Source organism: Rhinatrema bivittatum, chromosome 6 (assembly GCF_901001135.1).
Source record: "Rhinatrema bivittatum chromosome 6, aRhiBiv1.1, whole genome shotgun sequence".
Taxonomy (NCBI): domain Eukaryota; kingdom Metazoa; phylum Chordata; class Amphibia; order Gymnophiona; family Rhinatrematidae; genus Rhinatrema; species Rhinatrema bivittatum.
In genome coordinates, this window is record NC_042620.1 from 72,008,905 (window position 1) to 72,029,095 (window position 20,191).

General features: G+C 43.5%; 1 protein-coding gene across 3 annotated transcripts in view; it reads left to right on the forward strand.

Moving 5' to 3' along the window:
* The window catches only part of EPC2 (enhancer of polycomb homolog 2), a 308,407-nt gene that overhangs the window by 51,986 nt on the left and 236,230 nt on the right, over window positions 1-20,191 (forward strand). The window contains exon 2 of one of the 3 annotated variants that reach the window (XM_029605441.1): window positions 10,488-10,635. The exons of the other annotated variants lie outside the window; for them this stretch is intronic. The gene's annotated coding sequence lies outside the window, so the exon portion shown is untranslated. The remainder of the gene's footprint in view (window positions 1-10,487; window positions 10,636-20,191) is intronic. 3 annotated transcript variants of the gene reach the window in all.

Sequence of the window (20,191 nt, forward strand, 5' to 3'; positions counted from 1 at the left end):
GTAAATATTACTAGGAAAATGAGGTTTGTAGGGGAATATAACTGCCCTTGGGAAGGAAAGTTTGAACTGGGGAAAATTACTTCAAATAAATAGAAAATTGACTTGGTCATGGCAAACTGCAAAAATACAGGAACATAAGAACATAAGAAATTGCCATGCTGGGTCAGACCAAGGGTCCATCAAGCCCAGCATCCTGTTTCCAACAGAGGCCAAAAACCAGGCCACAAGAACCTGGCAATTACCCAAACACTAAGAAGAACCCATGCTACTGATGCAATTAATAGCAGTGGCTATTCCCTAAGTATAATTGATTAATAGCCATTAATGGACTTCTCCTCCAAGAACTTATCCAAACTTTATCACATAACCTGCCATGATGCTCATCCTTTTCCTATATACCGTATTTTTCGCACTATAAGACGCACCTGACCATAGGACGCACCTAGGATTTAGAGGAGGAAATTAAGAAAAAAAAAATTCTGTCCCCATGATGGGCTCTGTACGGAGCTCCCCCCTGGTGGCCGTCCATGGGATTTTTTTTTGTTTTGTTTTTTTATAGTAAGGCAGAGAACATCCACACAGGTACTCACACTCACTGGTTTTCTGTCCCTCACATACATACATAGGCTCTTTCACATTCACTAGCTCTCTTCACTTATACACATACCCACAGACAATCACACACTCAGACTCTCCCTCATACACATCTCTCTCACACCAGTTATTTTAAACTTTCATGACTGCTCCAGAGTTCAATAATAAATAGTCAGGGCTATATTACATTGATTAGGAGAGCAATTGCTCCTAATATTTCAACAGGTAGTCACTTAATCAGCACAGGCAGTAATTATATTTGCTGGTCTGTGTCATGTGTCCTCCATCCTAGGCAGTATACCACCCCCATGACCCTCCAATACATCCAAACCACAACGAGTGAAGTTCTTACTTTGGACTGCAAGTGAGAGCCTCCGACGGCAGAGCCCGAGCTCCCTGCCGGTTCCGGGTGCATCTCACTGCAAGATCGGCGTGGCGCAGGTCAGTCATCACCTGTTTAAACCGCGTGGGCTACGGAGTCCCCTCCAGTTCAAACAGATCCCTGCCGGTCTGCTGTTCCCGCGGTGCAGCTTGCTGCGAGGGTCGCCGCGGCGCAGGTCAAATGCCAGCCGTCTGAACTGGAAGGGCCTCCGTAGCCCATGCAGGTCAAACAGGTGATGTCTGACCTGCGCCGCGGCGACCCTCGCAGCAAGCTGCACCGCGGGAACAGCAGACCGGCAGGGAGCTCAAGTTCCGCCGGCAGAATACACACGCCTACACCACCATGCTGATTGGGCGGAGTTGGGAGGAGGCGGGGGACGGCGAGCGAGAGGGAGAGCTGCTACATTCGCTCCATAAGATGCACCCACATTTTCTCCCTATTTTTGGGGGAAAAAAAGTGCGTCTTATGGAGCGAAAAATACGGTACATTTCTGATTTGTGGCTAATTTTGTTTAGGCTTTTGGATTGTCCAGTTTAGTTTAAAGTACAATTCCAGATATTCTCTCAGCCAAGTGATGGCTTTCATCCTAACAGGGGACCCATTTCTTTGGATCTATAAAGCATACCCATATGCAAAATAAGTCTACATTAAAGCTGTGATTGGGGCTACTGCTCACAAGTTTCCAACTTGTGCTAATTTAACTCCTTTCTTTGCCTGTTATATACATGTTGAACTCATAGTATTTTTCTGATTTGATTTAAGTAAGAATATAAGATGTCATGTAAGGTTAGATCAAAGGTCTTTTGATGCCTACATCCTATCTCTGACAGTGGTTAATCAAGGTCACAAGTATCCAACAGATCCCAAAAAGTAGATTAATTTCTTGTTGCTTACTCCCAAAGATAAGTACTGGCATTCCCAAATCTACCTAGCTTTTAATGGTTTATAGACTTTTCTTCTAGGAAATTGTCCAAACTCTTAAACACAGCAAAAAATTACAAAATTTTATTGAGCGTTGAATGAAAAATTACTTCATTTGTTTTAGATGTGTTGCCTGTTTTATAATTTATTTTAAAATAAGATAGTTGAATATTTCTTTCTTTCCTACTAATATATTTTTTCAAAATTGTTACATTTAGATTTTCTGAGGTCCATGTTCAAAGGGATTTGGCCAGCTACATTGGGACTTACGCGGACTAACCCTTGGGTTTTGAAATTTTTGCCCTTTTGACTACCTCTGATTTATTTGGCTAAGTTGCTAGCCAGCTAAAAACGTAGATAAATCAGGGATGGGTCAAGGGTGTTCTGGAGCGGAGCAGAGTTATCCGGCTAATTTAGTGGACTAATGCCAGTATTAAGTGTTACCAACTAACTTTAGAACTACTTCTGAGTAATCCTAAAATTAGCCAGGCAAAATTATCCTGCTAATTTTAAGATGGCTGGGTATATTGCGCCACTGAATATTCAGTATATAAGCCAGATAAGTTTATCTGATAACTTAGCTAGACTTCCAGCAATTGAATATTGCTGACTTTTGTATAGCTAGCTTTTGAGGTGATTTGTGCAATTAGAGAAAAACACATTGTTGCTTTTTAGTACTGTTACTTCAAATGCATGGGAAGCTTGCATTTCCTGCTCCAATGAAGATTGAATGGCACAGTAACTTTATTCTTCTTCCTGTTGTTTTCTATGAATTATATTTTAAATGTCTTTGTTAGGCTATTCTCTTCTAGAGGGCTAATTATGAAACATTCTGTATTGAAATATTATAGTACAGTGTTCTGTGTTTATTTTGTTTTCTTTACAAACATTTCAGGTTTAGATACCTTTTATTGTCATTGTATAAGTATTATCCAAAGATGATGCACATGGACCTTTGAGGCGGTCATAACAAAGGACCCTTGTTTAGATCATTCTTACATTGGTTCATTTAGGGTATTCTGCTAAGAATCCAGTTAAGTATTTTAGTATTTGAGCAAATAATTATATTTAGTAGATAAGACAATTCCCAAAACTGAACAATACCAAAATTAGTTTTCATAGACTCCAATAAGAAGTAGAAATTGGTATTTTATTTTGTTTTGAGCCACCAGTTCTTTGCTGCCACCAGTATTGTGATTTGCAGGGGTGCAAACATTTTTGGAAAACTTAGGTATTGGGAGGAGGGAGAGATGAATGTTTTTAAATTATTTTTTTTTTTAATCTTTTATGACCCTAGCTGCTCTTCCTGGCCTGGGGCTGCCCCTGCTACTCCTTACCTCAGTGGTTGCTTCTTTTTTCCAGCCCCAGCTTGAGGCCTTCAGTTCTCTTCCACATCCCAGTAGCTTCTGCTCCTTCCAGACCTGGCCTGGAGCCATTGATTCTCCTCCTTGTCCCAGCGGCCACTCCTGGTGTCCCAGCAGGCTACTGTTGTTTTTTTTTTTTTTTTCAGCTCCAGTCCTCTGATGCTTCTTCCACTGAAGTGGCTGCTGCTCTTTTCAGCTCTGCTATTCCTTCCTGGCCTTGGCTTTGCTGCTTGTCAGCAAACACCAGTTTCTAAATTTTAGTCTCCCAGGATTTTCCAGCCCTGATGATTTTATACTGCACAAGAAGGGAGGCTTTCCTACATTCCTCTGTATTCGGATGGAATGCTCCAATCTGTTACTGCTTCTATAGAGTGATGCATTCATTTAAATATAAAATTTAATAAAAGAATTAAATGATTCTGTTGTCTCACTTTTGCACAATGCCTAGAATATTTTATCAGCCTAATATGGACAATATATGTACTACCTCTGCATAAATAGTGCAGAGATTTCCTTTTGGTAGTTGATTGAAAGAAATCAGTTATGCATGAGGAAACAAAAGTAGTTGTTAATAGAACAGGCAATTATAGTGTTTACTGGTCCCTAGTGAAAATTCCTTGTTTTGGTCAATTGTAGGGTTGTGAATTTTGAAGTTTACATAAAAGTAAGGGTTGTTAATTTTTCAATTTATTTAGAATAGAATATTGGCTATGCACATATGTGGATATTTTGCCATTGATAAGCAGGCTTATTTAGCCATGCTGTCTGGGTGACATCATCCAGGTGTCACGGGACGGAACTGTGTCTCTAAACTTGAAGAGATTTCCAGCTGCGCGGCTCTTCCCGCACGTCTCGAGCGAATCTCCTTCGTTTGATTTTTTTTTTTCGCACTCTGCACGGACATGTGGAGTTAGTCTCTCACAACTTTTTTCTCCTCAGAGGAAATTTTGAAGAAAAAAAAAAGGCACTTTTAAGTGCTACCATGCCAAGAACCCCTGGCTTTAAATACTGCCAGTGTGACAAGATCATGTTGGTGACCGATGGGCACAGTTGTTACCTGTGCCTCTGTCCCGAACATGACCAACTAGCTTGTAGAATCTGGGGAAGAATGTCTTCTAAGGCCGAACGCCAGAGGGCCGCAAAAATATTAGGACTCAGAGAGGAAACAGCAGGATCCTATACCCCGTCTCCAAGAGAAGGGAGATCCACGCACTCCTCTCCGGGACCAAAATCCCACCACCCAGACCCAGTAAGGCAAGCTTCATCGGTGGGTTCTAGGGGAAATCAGAAACAGGCCATAAAAATTTATAGAACTTCATAGTTGACGCAGACTGCGACGTCAAAAGAATTGACATTGGACTGATCAAGGCGTAAAAAATCATCGAACTCTTTGATGCAGGTTAAGGAATCGATGCAGGGAAAGGCCTCGGGAAGAGTCAGTGCAAGTGAAAACGTCGGAGAAGTTAGCCTGTTCAAGAACGATATCGTGTCGGGAACGATGCATATCAAAACGTCTGAGAAGTCAACGAAAGTGAAAGAGTCGTCCCCTTTGACTAAGTTGACTTCAGCATACTCAAAACAGTCAAAGCATTACTCGACGCATGGTACAGCATAGTCAAGTCTCTCCACAAGAAAGAAGGGTCATTGGGGGCAGAGCATCATGACATCCCAACAAACCTTGAAGCTGTTTCCAAATTTATTCTTAGACCGGAACATTCACCAACACCATCCCCTTGGGATAGTGACGGATCATCATCACATAGGCCTCTACTTCGAGAAGTGGGGGAAGACTGTCCTATCGAAGTGTCCTCCTCCCCAGACTCAGCTCACTCAGGCCAGGATTTTTTTTTAAGGGATCATAGTTGTTCCCCTTTTCTACATAAACCCATTAAAAACCTCCAGCGCCCAGACCTAGGGCACCGGAGGCAAGTATTCTTTAAGCAGCACTACCCCTGCCAAAAAGGAAAAGTTCCAGATCCCAATCACCTCCAGGTTCCTCAATGGGCAGGTCGCAAGTTAAATCATCTAGTAAGGGGCGTACTCAAGCACCAGGTGCCTCTGCTGAGGAGACAATGTCTCAAATTAGCTCCTTATTAAAAATCCTTCTTTGCCATCCTACCTTCTCAACAGATATCTATTTCTCACTCTCCAGTTCCATCTGAGGGTAACCGTTCTCCTCATTCGGAACACCTTCCATCATCTACAAGCATGGAGCTCAGCCCACAAGATTCGGGGGGGGGGGGGGGGGGGGTCCTTGTTTTTCCCGAGTCAACTGACCACCCTCAGGAATCACCTCCATCTTTGCTGGGAAGCTTGATGGGTATTCCTTCAGGCCCACCGGAAGAACCACCTGAACCTTCTTCACCTCCTGGGGATTTAACCTTCTCAAAATTTTTAGAAATGGTGGGAGCACACTTGAAGGTGGAAACCCACAAGATCCCTGATCCTAGAGTGGAAATGAATGGCATTTTAAAGATCTTGGAGGTTCCGTCAGAGCCAATTGCTCTTTTCTTCACATCCACTGCTAGATTCAGTCATAGATAAAGTATGGGAATCCCCCCATACCATAGTGACAGCATCCAGGAAATTAGACCTAAAATACAGGATGCGAAAGTCAACTGATTATGGCACGATCGAAATTCCGCATGCATCTGTTTTGAATTGGCCATGAAAAAGGCAAAGAAAACAAGGCTACATTCAAATACCCTTCCCCCCCCCCCCCCCCCCCCTTCCCGGAAGGACAACAGGATATTGGATGAAAGGTGTTTCAAGGTTCCATGCTGAATGTGCATATACATGAACACCAATTTTTATATTACGCAATACCTACATGAATGTGTTAAAAAAAAAAACAAAACAAGCCCTACCTCTCTATGGAACAGGGAGACACAGAAATACCACAACTATTAATAGATCTGCAGGAATGTCTACAACACCTACTAAGAACCATCTATGAAGCTTTTGACATGGTGCTCGGTCTTTGGTGGCCTCCATTGCAGCCAAATGCATTGCTTGGCTCCACTCCAGTGGAACTCGCAAAGACGTTCATGAAAAATTAGCAAACTTGCCATGTAAAGGAGATAACTTTTTTGGAGAGAAGCTGAGAGAAACAGTCTCTCAAAAGAACGGAATGTGGCGGTACAGTCATTAACTTCACCCACAGACAATCAGTCCACCACCAGAAAATATTCTCAGTATAGGAGGAGATTCTACCAACGTAGACCATACAGGAATTACCATCCATATAGATCACCTTCTTATCAACAACTGAGGCCGCAGGGGCAACAGCTGCAACAAAGAAACCGGCAAAGGGGTCAGAGACCCCAGAAACCACAGCAAACACAATCCCAAAAGCAACAGAGTTTTTGAAAAATAATCAGTCCCAATACCTACTGCATATCAGGGGCAGGATATCTTCTTTCTACCTTACCTGTCCAAGATCATGACTGATCAGTGGGTCCTCAACACAGTATCCCAGGGATACAAACTGGATTTTACTCATCTCCTCCTGTTACCACATTGAATAGTGCCCACGAGAATCCTTTCCCAAATCTCCACACTTCAGCAAGAGGCAAGAACTCTGCTAAAGCAACAAGCAATCCACCACCTTCTGCTTTCCCAGATCAACAAAGGCTACTATTCCCAATACTTCCTCATTCCCAAGACGTTGGGAGGTCTTCGTCCTATTCTGGAGTTGCGCGCTCTCAACAAATTTATCAAGACAAAAGTTCAAAATGACCTTTTTGAAATCAATCCTCCCTTTTCTGCAGCCCAACAATTGGATGTGCTCTTTGGACCTGAAGGATGCATATACACACATTCCCATCCACAAGGCCTATTTGGCGATACCTTTGTTTCCAAGCGGGGAATCAGCATTAGCAGTACAAAGTACTCTTCTTTGGACTTTCATTTGCCCTGAGAGTCTTCACAAAAATGTCTTGCGGTAGTTGTGCCTCATTTACGAAAACGAGGATTCAGGATTTTCCTGCATCTCGACAACTGGCTCATTGTCTCTCCAAGCACGCAAACATTACAGAAGCAATTGATTTGAGATATTTCCATACTTGGAAGAACTGAGATTTGTCATAAACTATGAAAAATCCCACCTACATGCTTCCCAGACTCTTCATTGGAGTAAAGATTCATACCCCCATGCAGGGTGTTCCTGCCCGACGACAGAGCTCAGACCCTATGTTCTCAGTGCCTACATTGTCAACAATGAACTTTTACTACAGTCCGCCGAATACTAGTCTTATTAGGGCACATGGCAGCAGCAATACATGTGGTCCCTCGTACTTTTCTATATAATGAGGTGATTACAATGGGACTTAAAGTCACAATGGGATCAGCGCAGAAAACCCATGTCAAAGAGAATTTGCATTATGGCCTCAATAAAAAACGACATTTTGTGGTGGCTAGCGCCCTCCGTACTCACGAGGAGCGTAATTCAGAAATCCTACTTACCAATTAATTGTCACGACGGATGCTTCAACAAAAGGTTGGGAGCCCCATCTTCTTCATCTAAAGACACAAGGATTATGGACGTCAACGGAATGCCAGTTCCAGATAAACCTATTGGAATTGAGAGCAATAAAGAATGCAATGCATACATTCCAACCAATGCTTCATGGGAAGTCTGTAATGATCCACACGGACAACCAAATAGCCATGTCCTATGTAAACAAAGGAGGAGGTTCAGGTTCAGGGTTCTGTACAAGGAGGCAGTACAGATCTGTGAATGGGCAGAGAAGAACAGGATGATCCTACAGGCGTCATATCTGCCAGAATTGGCAAATACAAAAGCAGACAGGCTCAGCAGAATCTCCAACCCGTACCAATAGTCCTTAAACCAAGTGGGGGTAGAAGATCTTTCAGCTGCTGGGCAACTTCACGCGTAGATCTTTTCGTATTGGAACACAACATGAAACTAGACACCTTTTGCTCAGTTCTTTCAAGCAAACGAAGAGTGTTTCAGGATGCATTCTTGATTTCCTGGTCAAGAGGCCTACTGTATGCCTATTCCCCAATTCCACTAATATCAAGCATGATATAAAAATGCATATCTGACAAGGCAGACATAATACTTATTTATTATTTAGTCTATTCCATGTTACCATTGCTAGTAATTGCAGTGGTTATTATCTAAGTCAACTTAATTAATAGCAGGTAATGGACTTCTTCTCCAAGAACTTATCCAATCCTTTTTTTAACACAGCTATACTAACCACACTAACCACATCCTCTGGCAACAAATTCCAGAGTTTAATTGTGCGTTGAGTGAAAAAGAACTTTCTCCGATTTAGTTTTAAATGTGCCACATGCTAACTTCATGGAGTGCCCCCTAGTCTTTCTATTATCCGAAAGAGTAAAAAACCGATTCACATCTACCCATTCTAGACCTCTCATGATTTTAAACACCTCTATCATATCCCCCCTCAGCCGTCTCTTCTCCAAGCTGAAAAGTCCTAACCTTTTTAGTCTTTCCTCATAGAGGAGCTGTTCCATTCCCTTTATCATTTTGGTCACCCTTCTCTGTCCCTTCTCTATCGCAATTATATCTCTTTTGAGATGCGGGACCAGAATTGTACACAGTATTCAAGGTGCGGTCTCACCATGGAGCGATACAGAGGCATTATGACATTTTCCGTTTTATTCACCATTCCCTTTCTAATAATTCCCAACATTCTGTTTGCTTTTTTGACTGCCGCAGCACACTGAACCGACAATTTCAATGTGTTATCCACTATGACGCCTAGATCTCTTTCTTGGGTAGTAGCACCTAATATGGAACCTAACATTGTGTAACTATAGCATGGGTTATTTTTCCCTATATGCATCACCTTGCACTTATCCACATTAAATTTCATCTGCCATTTTGATGTCCAATTTTCCAGCCTCACAAGGTCTTCCTGCAATTACAATCTGCTTGTGATTAACTACTCTGAACAATTTTGTATCATCTGCAAATTTGATTACCTCACTTGTATTTCTTTCCAGATCATTTATAAATATATTGAAAAGTAAGGGTCCCAATACAGATCCTTGAGGCAATCCACTGCCCACACCCTTCCACTGAGAAAGTTAACCGGATAAGCTTATCTGGCTAACAGGCCGATACAGTTCAGTGCGCTCCGGCGGAGCATACTGTTAACCCACGTTTGGATGCGCGTTTTCGATGCGCTAGCTTTACCCCTTATTCAGTATGGGGTAACTGCTTTTCTGTACACCCTCCGACTTAATATCATGGCGATATTGTCAGAGGTCCCAAAAGTAAAAAAAATAAATAAAAATTTAAAATCAGCTCGTGGGTTGAAAACCGAACGCTCAATTTTGTCGGCATCCGGTTTCCAAACCCATGGCTGTCAGCGGGTTTGAGAACTGATGCAAAATTGAGCATCAGCTGTCAAACTCGCTGACAGCCGCCGCTCCTGTCAAAAAAGAGGCGCTAGGGACGCGCTAGTGTCCCTAGCGCCTCTTTTTACCGCTGGCCCTCATTTGAATACTGATTCCGCGCGCACAGGAGAGCGGGTGCTCACCCGCAACTTTTACTGTATCGGCCTGTAAGTTAGCTGGGATATTCAGCAGCTATCTTAAAGTTAACAAGACAAGTTTTTTTTGGTTAACTTTCAGGACTGTACTTCAAATGCCCTAAATTTATATGGATACTTTGGCAAGATAATGCTGAATGTCTGGGTTATCCAGCTAACTTATCTGGGTAATGGCACTTTGCCTTGGAATGCCCACTAACATAACTGGATAAGGTTTTAGCTGGATAACTTGTTATCCGACTATGTCATGGTGGTCAGACAGGAGTTTTAAATTCTGGCATTTGTCCAGCTATGTGCAAACTTAGCTGGACTCAATATGCTTTAAGGCTTCTGTTTTTAATGTGTAATCAATTGTAAATGTTGGCGTTTATTTTCCAGCTAATTTGGGCTTCTTTGAGGGTATAAAAAAACCCAATGTTTGGTGTGTTTGTGGCGCAGGTACTATTGTTTGATATTTTTTTCTGATTGAATCAAATGCATGCATTTCCACAGCACACATGTATTAGCATAACAAAACAATATTCACTCTCTCCTCCCCAAGTAACCAGCACTAGCACTCACATTCCACCAGGCCCATCAAATCCACATCCTACCTGCCTGTCCTCAGCTTTTTCCACACCCCTGTCCCGATCACTCTCAAACTCCCTACCTTTGCTCATTCTGTCCTCTTACCGCCAGCTCTGATGCCCGACGTTGAGAGCAGCTGTGCAGCAGAATCAGCAGGAGGAGGAAGAAAATGGAGGCCCGTAAGCTGCTAAAAACTTTTGCAGTTGAGGAATCGTCAGCGTGAAAAAGATTGGAGGACCCAAGGCAGGCAAGGGGAAGGGTGAGAGTACCAGGGACAGAGATGTTTTTCCATGTTTATCCAATAAACTTCTAATTGGGTTTTTTTTTTTGGAGGGGTTGCATCCTGGTTGTCTTTTTGGTATTTACTGGTTAAAACCTTAAAACAAGCTATATAAAACTTGAAATATATTCTGTATCTAAAGGTAGATAAAATTGCAAAAATGGGAATTTCTGTAAAATTATATTTGTGCTCAGTTTTGCTTCTAGGGTAAGTGACTCTCTAATTCTAGGATTACTGTGTCTCTTCTTCTATTCCTGTGGCCCAGAGAGGGAATCACTGGGTCACTGTTTCTTTTCCCAGGACCTGGAGATGTGATTTCCAGATTAATACTGAGCATGTGACCCATGCAGTGACCATTGCAGTGACCATTTTTACCATTAATTTTCATAATTCCTTATCCTTCTAGACCAGTCCAGGCATGTGGGTTTATGCCACTTGTTAGCAAATGGAGACAGAGAACCTTTTTCAGTGACATTATCACTAGTATATAGAATGGTGCAGTGTAGGCTGAAGCCAGTGTTCATTGTCTTCAGCAGATGGTAGCAGTTCTGGACTGGTGCAGTAGGATTTCTAGGTCAAGGCTTTGGTCTTCAGCCTCTCCTGGTGGAGTGCTTCTCAACTTTGTTCCTAGTGCAGCAGTTTTCACTGTTTTCCCTTGTTGAGCTTTCCTGGAGCCCAGGCTCCCTGGTTCTGTGCTAGGCTGAGCGAGTCCAGTTATGTCTCCCAGGAAATGTTTTACTTCGAGCCGGTGGCTGAGGAGTTGGTTTATGTTTTCCTCTATTGAGCCCTACCCCTTTTTCTCTTGAGCAGGCCCTGTTAGGTGACTCTCGGTTTTATCAGGACCTGGTTGAGTCAAAGGGGATTGGCTGGGTTCAGATGCTCTCTTTTTGGTAGGGTCTGGATATTCCTTCTTTTTAGGCCCCCTCCCACCCTTTTTTCTCTTTTCTTTGACCAGAAATGTTTTCTCTCCTTTGTAGCTTTAGCAGTAAAGCTGAAGGTAAATAGGACCAAGAGCTTCAAGGTGAGTCGTGGAAAGGGGAGGATAGGTCCATTGGCTGGTGGCTCAGGCCTTCTTGGGACTTCTCCTTGTGTGTTTTTTGTTTTTGTTTTTGTTTTTTTGCAGCTAGGGGGATTGAGTTTCAGCTGGTCTATGGCCTGGATACTGATTCTATTTGCCTTCGGCTTCAGTTGGCCTGCCCCCCCCCCCCCCCCCCCCCGAAGAAGGGGAATAGCTGGGCCAGCATTTTGAGGGGGGGGGGGGTGTGAGTGGCCAGCTCCCTTAATTCAGTATGAGTGAACGCTTGGTTTGATTTTGGGACCCATCTTCTTAAGTTTCCATTTTTCCCGCATGTGAGAGAGCCACATTTTGGGAACAAGCATTATGAATTTTTTCCTGTGGCCAGATTTAGCTGAATTTCAGAATTTTCCAATCCATGCTCCGTAATAGGCTCCTGAAGGAGAGATGGCAGGTTATTGTTTTTCCACCTTTACAGGGTTTATGGTCTGAAATTTCAAGGCTCGGTGCTTTGGGAGTATCCGTCCCCTGACTATCTTATGGTCTGAAGGCCCATACGTTTCCTCTCTTTTCGGGGTGGGGGGCGGGGGGGTGTTGATCTCCGGGACTGGTATCCTTTGGGGAATTTTGGCAAGCAATTGTCTATTTCACCTAGTAGCTGGATATCTCGTTTATTTCTGACTTTATTGTAGAAGGATTTGGATGGGAGGGTAAACCTTTTAATTTCCTGTGAACCCAAGTTCTGGCTGTCTCCTTTTTCAGGTGACGTCTCACCTTCATGGAGTTACATGTAATTATTTTCTTTTATGGTTCTTATTCCCGGGGGGGGGGGGGGGGGGGGGGGGGGGGGGGGGGGGGGAATCAGTGGGGTTTTTTTCAGAGCTGGAAAAATCCAGAATGTCAGGTTGCCTGAGCACCTAAAACTTGAGATCTGACAAAAGAGACACTGGTGGGGTTTAAGTAGTTGGAGCACTGAATAGTTGATACTGGAGAGGTCCGGCTTGCAGAGAATTGATGACTGCCAACAGCAAGGTCTGATCCACAGATGATTAGTGGCTGTGGGCTTAGCATAAGAAGCTGGCCACCCTGGAGAGGGGAACGAGAAGGAGGAAGGAGAATGCTTGGACAGGGGCAGGCAGAACAAAGGAAGGCAAAGTAAGAAACAACACTAAAAGATCAGACAAAACAAATGCAAAAAGAGAAAAATGGTCACCGAAAAAAGTAAAAAAAAAATTAAAAATTAAAAATAGTTTGGCACCTAATATTTTTGGTTGGTGCCTAAGTTTTCTAAATATATTTCCACACTTGAGTTTTGTTACCTTTAAATCCAGGTGTCAGGATTGATTACAACTACAGGCTTATTTAAAGCTTAACTTCATCCTCTCAATATGGCTGCTCCTTGAAGTTTTCGTGTTTGAAAGACGGTTTGCTTAATTTCCTTTCTATGAGGCTGACTGCAGGTGACTAACATGGATACTCTGTGTTCATATAGATAAAAACAAAGATTTGCATTTGGCAAAAGGATAAGATTTTACAGGTTTCCGATATCCATTTTTTTGACATTTCAGGCCTTAATGAGCAAATTTAATTTCATGAATTTTGGAAATAAATAGGGAATGTGAAATCATTTATTTTAAAACTGAGACCTTTTTGTATTCTGCTGTTTTGTTTTGGTGTAGGAGACGTATAGACAGAAAATTGAATAATATAAATTGAGATTGTTGAGAATCGGAACAAAACTTTTTCTTTTTTGAGAATTCATTTTCAGAAATATATTGCTTTTTCCCAGACTCATGCTCCACCTCCCAAGGAGACTGCACTGCCAGAGCAAGCTGACAAGCAGGAGGGGGAGCCTCTGGGTCCAGGGTACCAGAGATGAAGATTAATTTGGGCTCATGGCGACTAGTTCCCAGGAGCATGGGGAGGATTAGCTTTCCTCCCCATGGGAATGTTCTAGTCTTTGATTTCTTTGCTGTCTGAACCAATGTCAATGCCCAGCAGTCAGATGAAAATTCATGGAACTCTTGCCTGGATGGGAACTTGGGCAAGTCCTAGAGGCCTACTCGGACCCCATATGCAAGTCCTACGAGGCACCGACAAAGGCACAAAAAAGACAAACTAAAGGAGATGACAACATGAACAAGTTGCAAGTGCAGCGTTATTTATTAAGGAAAAGAGAAACCTTTGCCAGGCTGCACTATGCATTAGGCTCGTCGTGACCGGCGGAGAGAAACCTTGAAAAAGGGAGAAAAATCAAAATAAACACAAACTACCAAAAGGTGTACAAGGAAAAACCAAAAACTCTCTAGAACCTGCTAGAAAAACTGTTTCTGCAATTTCAGAGCTTTCAATGAAGGAGAGCGCAAACAACCATGTCTTAAGAACATAAGAAATTGCCATGCTGGGTCAGATCAAGGGTCTACCATGCCCAGCATCCTGTTTCCAACAGAGGCCAAACCAGGCAATTACCCAAACGGCTTTACGGGAAAAAACCACTGAGGGGCTCTGCCTGGGAGGGCAGGGAGGTAACTAAAGCTGTACATGCTCAGTAGAGCGTGCTGAAAGCACTAGAATTTTGAAATTAAAGTTGTGTGCAGGGCTCTGTTGGATGATATCACCCATATGTGAGGACTGCCATCCTACTTGTCCTCTAAAATATATATGTACATCTATAAGTAAATATATGCAAATTATGCAAATTTGCCATGTGATTTCAGAAGATTTTTGATCAACCTGCCATGGAATCTTGAAAAATTTGCAATGGGAAACCAAGGGTATTGGTCTTGCAGTTGCTCTGGGGAATGATTAAGGTGTGGGTGTCGAAGTAGGGGGAGAAGTATGCATGTGGCAAGGGGAGGAGCAAGGAAATTCTGAAAGTAATAAAACTTATAGTATAATCTGAGATATAATAGGTAGTGAGATTGTTTTCACTCTTAACTGATCTCACCCAAAATGAAGAAAAATAATCCGAGTTGAACTAAAAGAAAACTAGAAACACACTTTATAGCTCAGAATAAATAAATATTCAAACACTGCTGTCAGTTGACCAGGTTTAAGATAAAAGAACAGTAACGTGCTAAAAGAAACATACAATACATAAAAATGTTATTATTGTAAAGCTTGTTGCTCAGTTATGTTACATTGTGAACCGAGGTGATGTTTTGCAAACGTGCCTCGGTATATAAAAACCCCGTAAGTAAATAAATAAATAAATGTTCAGATTAAGGAATCCCTAGTTTTTGTTCTACCATACTATAATCAGCTCTGCTGATTGCATCATTGGTGCCAGTGCATGGATGGTCAGATACTGGGCATGTAGCCCTGGAGCGCTAGTGCTGCTCAGCGTCAGCGCCGTGGGTGCCATTGAACGCCTAGGATGCATCAGACGCAGTGGAGTACCTGGATGCCATGGATGTTGGTTTTGCCACAGACACCTTCAGCACCATTGATGGTGTGGTTGGTGCCTGGGGCACTGTAGATGCCAGAGTTGCCGTTCCCAGCACCGAACATGGTCAGCGACATACTAGGTATTGACAGTGGTGATCAGTGAATATGAATGAGGGGGGTGTATCTTGAAATTGGGCTGCCTAGGCCAAGCGCACTAATGCAGAGGTTACTGATTGCTATTAGGGGCCAGATGGTGCCACGGTACCCTTATTTGTCTGGCACCTTGGTGTGCTGTGCAGCACCGATGGAATCGGCATCACCACACTTTTCACGATGATCTGCTCTTTTGCAGCGTACCACCACAAGTACTGCTAGCTTGGTTGCCAATCCTTTCCGTGGCATGGAGCATGCAGCAACATGGGCATGAGCTGCTGTGCCAATGTGGAACCAGGGTTTGCGCTGTGACATTGAGTGCATATGCACCAACAACAGGTGGAGAACTGGTGCATGGGTGCAAAGCACGGCAGTCTCAGTGTTGAGGTTAAGTGCAGAGGCGCCACCGTTACTCTGTATCCTCTGCTTTGTGTGTATCATCTTGTAATGGAAAGCATCACAAGCTTGTGCACTGCAGTTGCCAGAGCACTGGGATATCTTTGGCTTTTGAGGTGAAAATGCGCTCTTATTTGAGGCCACCCATTTGAGGCTGTAGTGTGGGATACCTTCCCAATGGGGAAGAGACAGGCCTTTATGGGCCCCCCCCCCCCTCCCATATTGGTTTGTGCTCTGGATCTCCTTCTTGGGGAAGCCTCCAGAGCGCAAATCATCGTAGGTTCATTGCTCTGTCAGTGGCCATGCCACTTGATGGTAAAACCCTTAGTTTGCATGAATCTGAGCATTTCCTTGTAGGTCCCCCAAAGGGAGCTGGGGAGGAGGAGGAACAGTGGGGGTCGGCTGGACTGCTTTCTCTGGTATCCTCCACCTGGTTGCCAAGGTGTCCATAGTGTTCAACTATGCAGCCACAAGAGATTTGCTATGTTACTAATAGAACCTCAAAGGTTGCTGACTGTGTCCCACTCATATACAGAGAGTACGGAGTTACGGGATCAGGACAACCTGGTTAAAGTTGCAGTCTTCATCCCCCTTGGGGATGGGCGGTATGACTGTAGGCTTTTGAAAGGCAACTTTAATGGGTTTCCTCTTGGCACTTTGTTTTCTACTTGGTGAAGGAGTTGTTTTCATTTTCCCTTCCGCGGGTGGGCTTTGTTTCTGCTTTTTTTCCTCTGCTGTTTTCTGTATCCCACTGGATCTGGGAGCCCATCGGGGAGGAGCACTCCATTGCTTTGTGTTACTGCGAAGTGGAGATGTCTCGTTGCATGCGGGAGTGGCCCCTCTGATTCCCTGCAGTGTTGGCATTGGATTCCCTCGCATGGGAATCTGCTCCCCAGCAGCAGATGAGGATTTCTCCCTCTTAGGAAGAGTGCTTCTTCTCTCTTTTTTTTTTTTCTTTATTGAAGGTTTTCTGGCATACAATACATAACAGTAAACATATATCTTGAGTCTTATAGTAAATAGTAAGAGATTCTTGCAGCTCAACACCATAGGATATAGAGCAGAAGACAAACATACACATTCCCAAATAGAAACATCAACATCAACAAAATTTACAGGCAGCATATCAGTTTATAGCCCTCAGTCTAGCTTGTAGTGTCTCTTAAAGTAGCCCCATATACTATTAGAACCACTCCCCTTTTAACACAGCCAACGTTGAACTACTTCAGTATAGCTACTGAAATTGTGCTTTCCATATCCTGTATAAGGATTATATTTTCAAAAAATGGCAACGTAAATCTGGCGCCAGTATTAATTGGGATACAAGAGTTCTTTTTGAGTTGGGAACCAGTGACTCCTTCCACCTCTTCAGTAATCTGAGTTTGGACGAGTCATGGGGCGTGCGTCTTCTGATACGTACTGGGCAAAACACGCATATTTTCACTTTGTGTTCTCTCCTGCCAATTGTGTAATGTTTAGAAGGTACTCTAATCACTGAGGGGATGGTTGCAATCCCTCTGCATCTCAAATGGCATGTATACCTTCAGACAATTTGCCCTATCCATTGCATGCATCGGGAGGCAGAGGATCTCACAAAAGAGGCCCTGCACCCATATTGTAATCACTTAAAGGTTGTTGTCAACTCTTTAAGGTGTAATCCTGCCAGTGGGGAGCATCTGTTGGCTGACAAGGTGGTCCTTGTCCATGCAGATGTTTTTCCACCTCATATACCCATGAGGTTATTTGGTTGAAGATCAAGTTTTCTTTGGCAATAGGTTTTGAAGCCTGAGCCAGGTAGGTGAGCAGTCTATTCTGCTGTTCAGACCGAACTTGATCTGGGACCTTTAGGGTTCTTGCGACTGTGAAGAAGTGCTGCTTTTTCCACAGGGCTGGTTCTTGCAGCATTCCAGTTTTCATCTCTCAGAGGAGAAGCTTCCAGGTTTCTTCCTTAGGATGTTCTCACTCTTGACTGGAATCTAGGCTTACTACTAAGTGTTATTTGATTATTTCAGTTTACATAGCCACTTGTCTACTGAGAGGAGGTTGGACCTATGGGCTGAATCAGCCTCAGTTGCAGCTCTGTGATTGTATCAGCAGGCAGTTAGTATAGTTGGGGTGTCGCCCAGCTTGGATTTCTACAGCATAGAAGCTGTTTCTTTGTCCCTGCAGTCTGCTTCCTTGTATTCTTCACTTTTGATTTCCAGTCAAAATGTCAAGGGAGAGGCTATGTACTAAAGGGAGTGGTCTTAACACATGGCTTCAAGGAAAGTACACACTCCTTTCCCTGCTTTTGTCCAGATTCCTGGTAGGTAGTGCCTTTGGCTTTTCATGCATCTATTGCTTGGCCAATGTGCTCTCCTTTCATTTGGGAGGGTATGCCTATCATAGGAGTGCTTAGATTAGGTGAGCTTTAGTTGAAACTCACCCAGTGTTTAGGGTCTTGGGGTGGTAGTCCCACTGGGGGGTAGCTCTTTTATGCCTTGGCACTCTTGTTTCCACTTCATCTGATTGAAGAAAACTGTGCAGTTTTGGTCCAAGAGCTCTTTTCTCTTAGTTGGTGATTTGTGCCCTTTCCTGTACATGGTCTAGTGGGCCATGTCAGGGCTTGCTGTGCAGAAGCCCTGACTGTGTTGGGTTTTGTGCAGCAAAGTGGGCTTCTTGCCATGAGTTTATATCACACTCCTGCCTTTGGCATTAGCTATTACAGTGCAACAGGGGTTTTGTCACTCCATCTGTCATATGAGCCTCTTTGAGGTGTAGATCTCGGCTCCTTTCCCTCCTAGAGCCTTTCATGGGTTAGGCTGCCATTATTATTAATAATAATAATAATAATAATAATAATAATAATAATGAGTGTGAGTGTCGGGGGTGGGGGGTGGGGAATAGTTTCTTCTGCCATCCACACAAATGGTACCTTTAGCACTATCTGTTTTTCCCCCTTTTTCTTGTTTTTGGACAGCCTGCAGCTTAGAATATTACCCATATGTGAGGACAGGCATCCTGCTTGCCTTACAGAAAATGAGGTCACTTACCTGAAACAGGTGTTCTCGCCCATGGACAGCAGGATGTCAGGATTCTCTCCCACCTTCTCTGGGAGATGGTTTCTCCATGTCTTAGCTATATTATAAACTTGGGGGCTCTGCACATGCTGAGTAGAGCATGCCGAAAGTTCTAGAATATTTGAAATCTGAGTTCTATGCCAGGCTCCATCAGATGACATCACCCATATTTATTTATTCATTTTATGTACTGTCATTCCAAGTAAAGATCACAAGGGTTTACAAAAATAACATTCATAGTTATACATCAGCAGGCAATGATGGGTTACATGATAAGTATCCATCAACAGGCATTAACATATATTACCCATATGTGAGAACAGACACCCTACTGCCCATGAGAGAACACCTGTTACAGGTAGGTAACCTCATTTGACTTTATTTATATAAAGTCCTGTGCTGACATTTCTGTGCCCAGGTAATTGTTTCTTTTTTGGGGAAAGGCATCTTAGTGATGGTTCGGGGAAAGGATCTAGGGGATGGGGAGAGAGGGGGGGGGGATCTTGAAGTTTCATGTAGGAGTAGAATGATAGAAGATGAAGCAGGGACTAGAGGCTTAGGAGTAGAGGCGGATGGGGAAAGGGAACAAGTGGAAGAGGGATGGGCAGGAAGGAGAAAGAGAGGGGATCCTGGATTGAGGAAGGTGACTCAGGATTAAGAGAGGGAGATTCACTCACCCTTCCTCTTAGCACCAATCTCTGCTTTCACACTCCTCTATTCCTCTCATTCACAGTCCCTCACTCTCTCCATGATTCCTCCTCCAGTCTCCTCACTCACAAACCACAGTTCCTCCAGTGTCCTCATTGGCTATCCTGTCACTTTTATCCTATCCTCACCCACAATGTTATCTCCGTTCGCTCTTGCCCCCCACCCCCCCGGCTGACCAATCAGCATAGGGGAGAGGGTCACAAGTGCAACAGGGCCAGCCGTTCCACAACCCAACTTCCTTGGTCTCCTGCAGCAATTCTGCAGACACTGGCAAAATCCACAGGAAGATGCAGATTTTGCAGTCCTTCCTGCAACTGCAGAATCATGGGAAACTGGTGGCCCTAGTACAAGACACACAATTGCCTCCTTCCCCACCTCCCAAAAGCAACTTTTAACGCACACAAGCAGGTCATGAAGTCATTAAACACACACTTTTAAGTCGCAGTGCAATTCTAGATATGTTTTTGCTTTTTTTTTTTTTTTTAAACTTAACTTTTTTCCCCTCCCTTTGAGGCCTTCTCTCTTTTTCTGCAGCCCATTCTGGCAGCTGCTGCTTCTCTTGGCCCTAGCAGATACATTTTTTGGCACCAGACCACTGCCACTTCTTTTTCAAGCCCCGGTTCTGATTCCTACATCTAGTGCTGGTTGCCAAATTTGTGCTGTCGAGACCCTCCTGGTGCCCAAGTTATTTTCCAGCACTGCTTAAATGTACAGTGATTTCTAGATAATCTCCTTTTTGTATTTTTCTAGCTAATATCTGGACTTTTTTCTACCTAACCTTGCAAGTTAAGGCTCCTAAAATGCAAGAGGTTTCCTG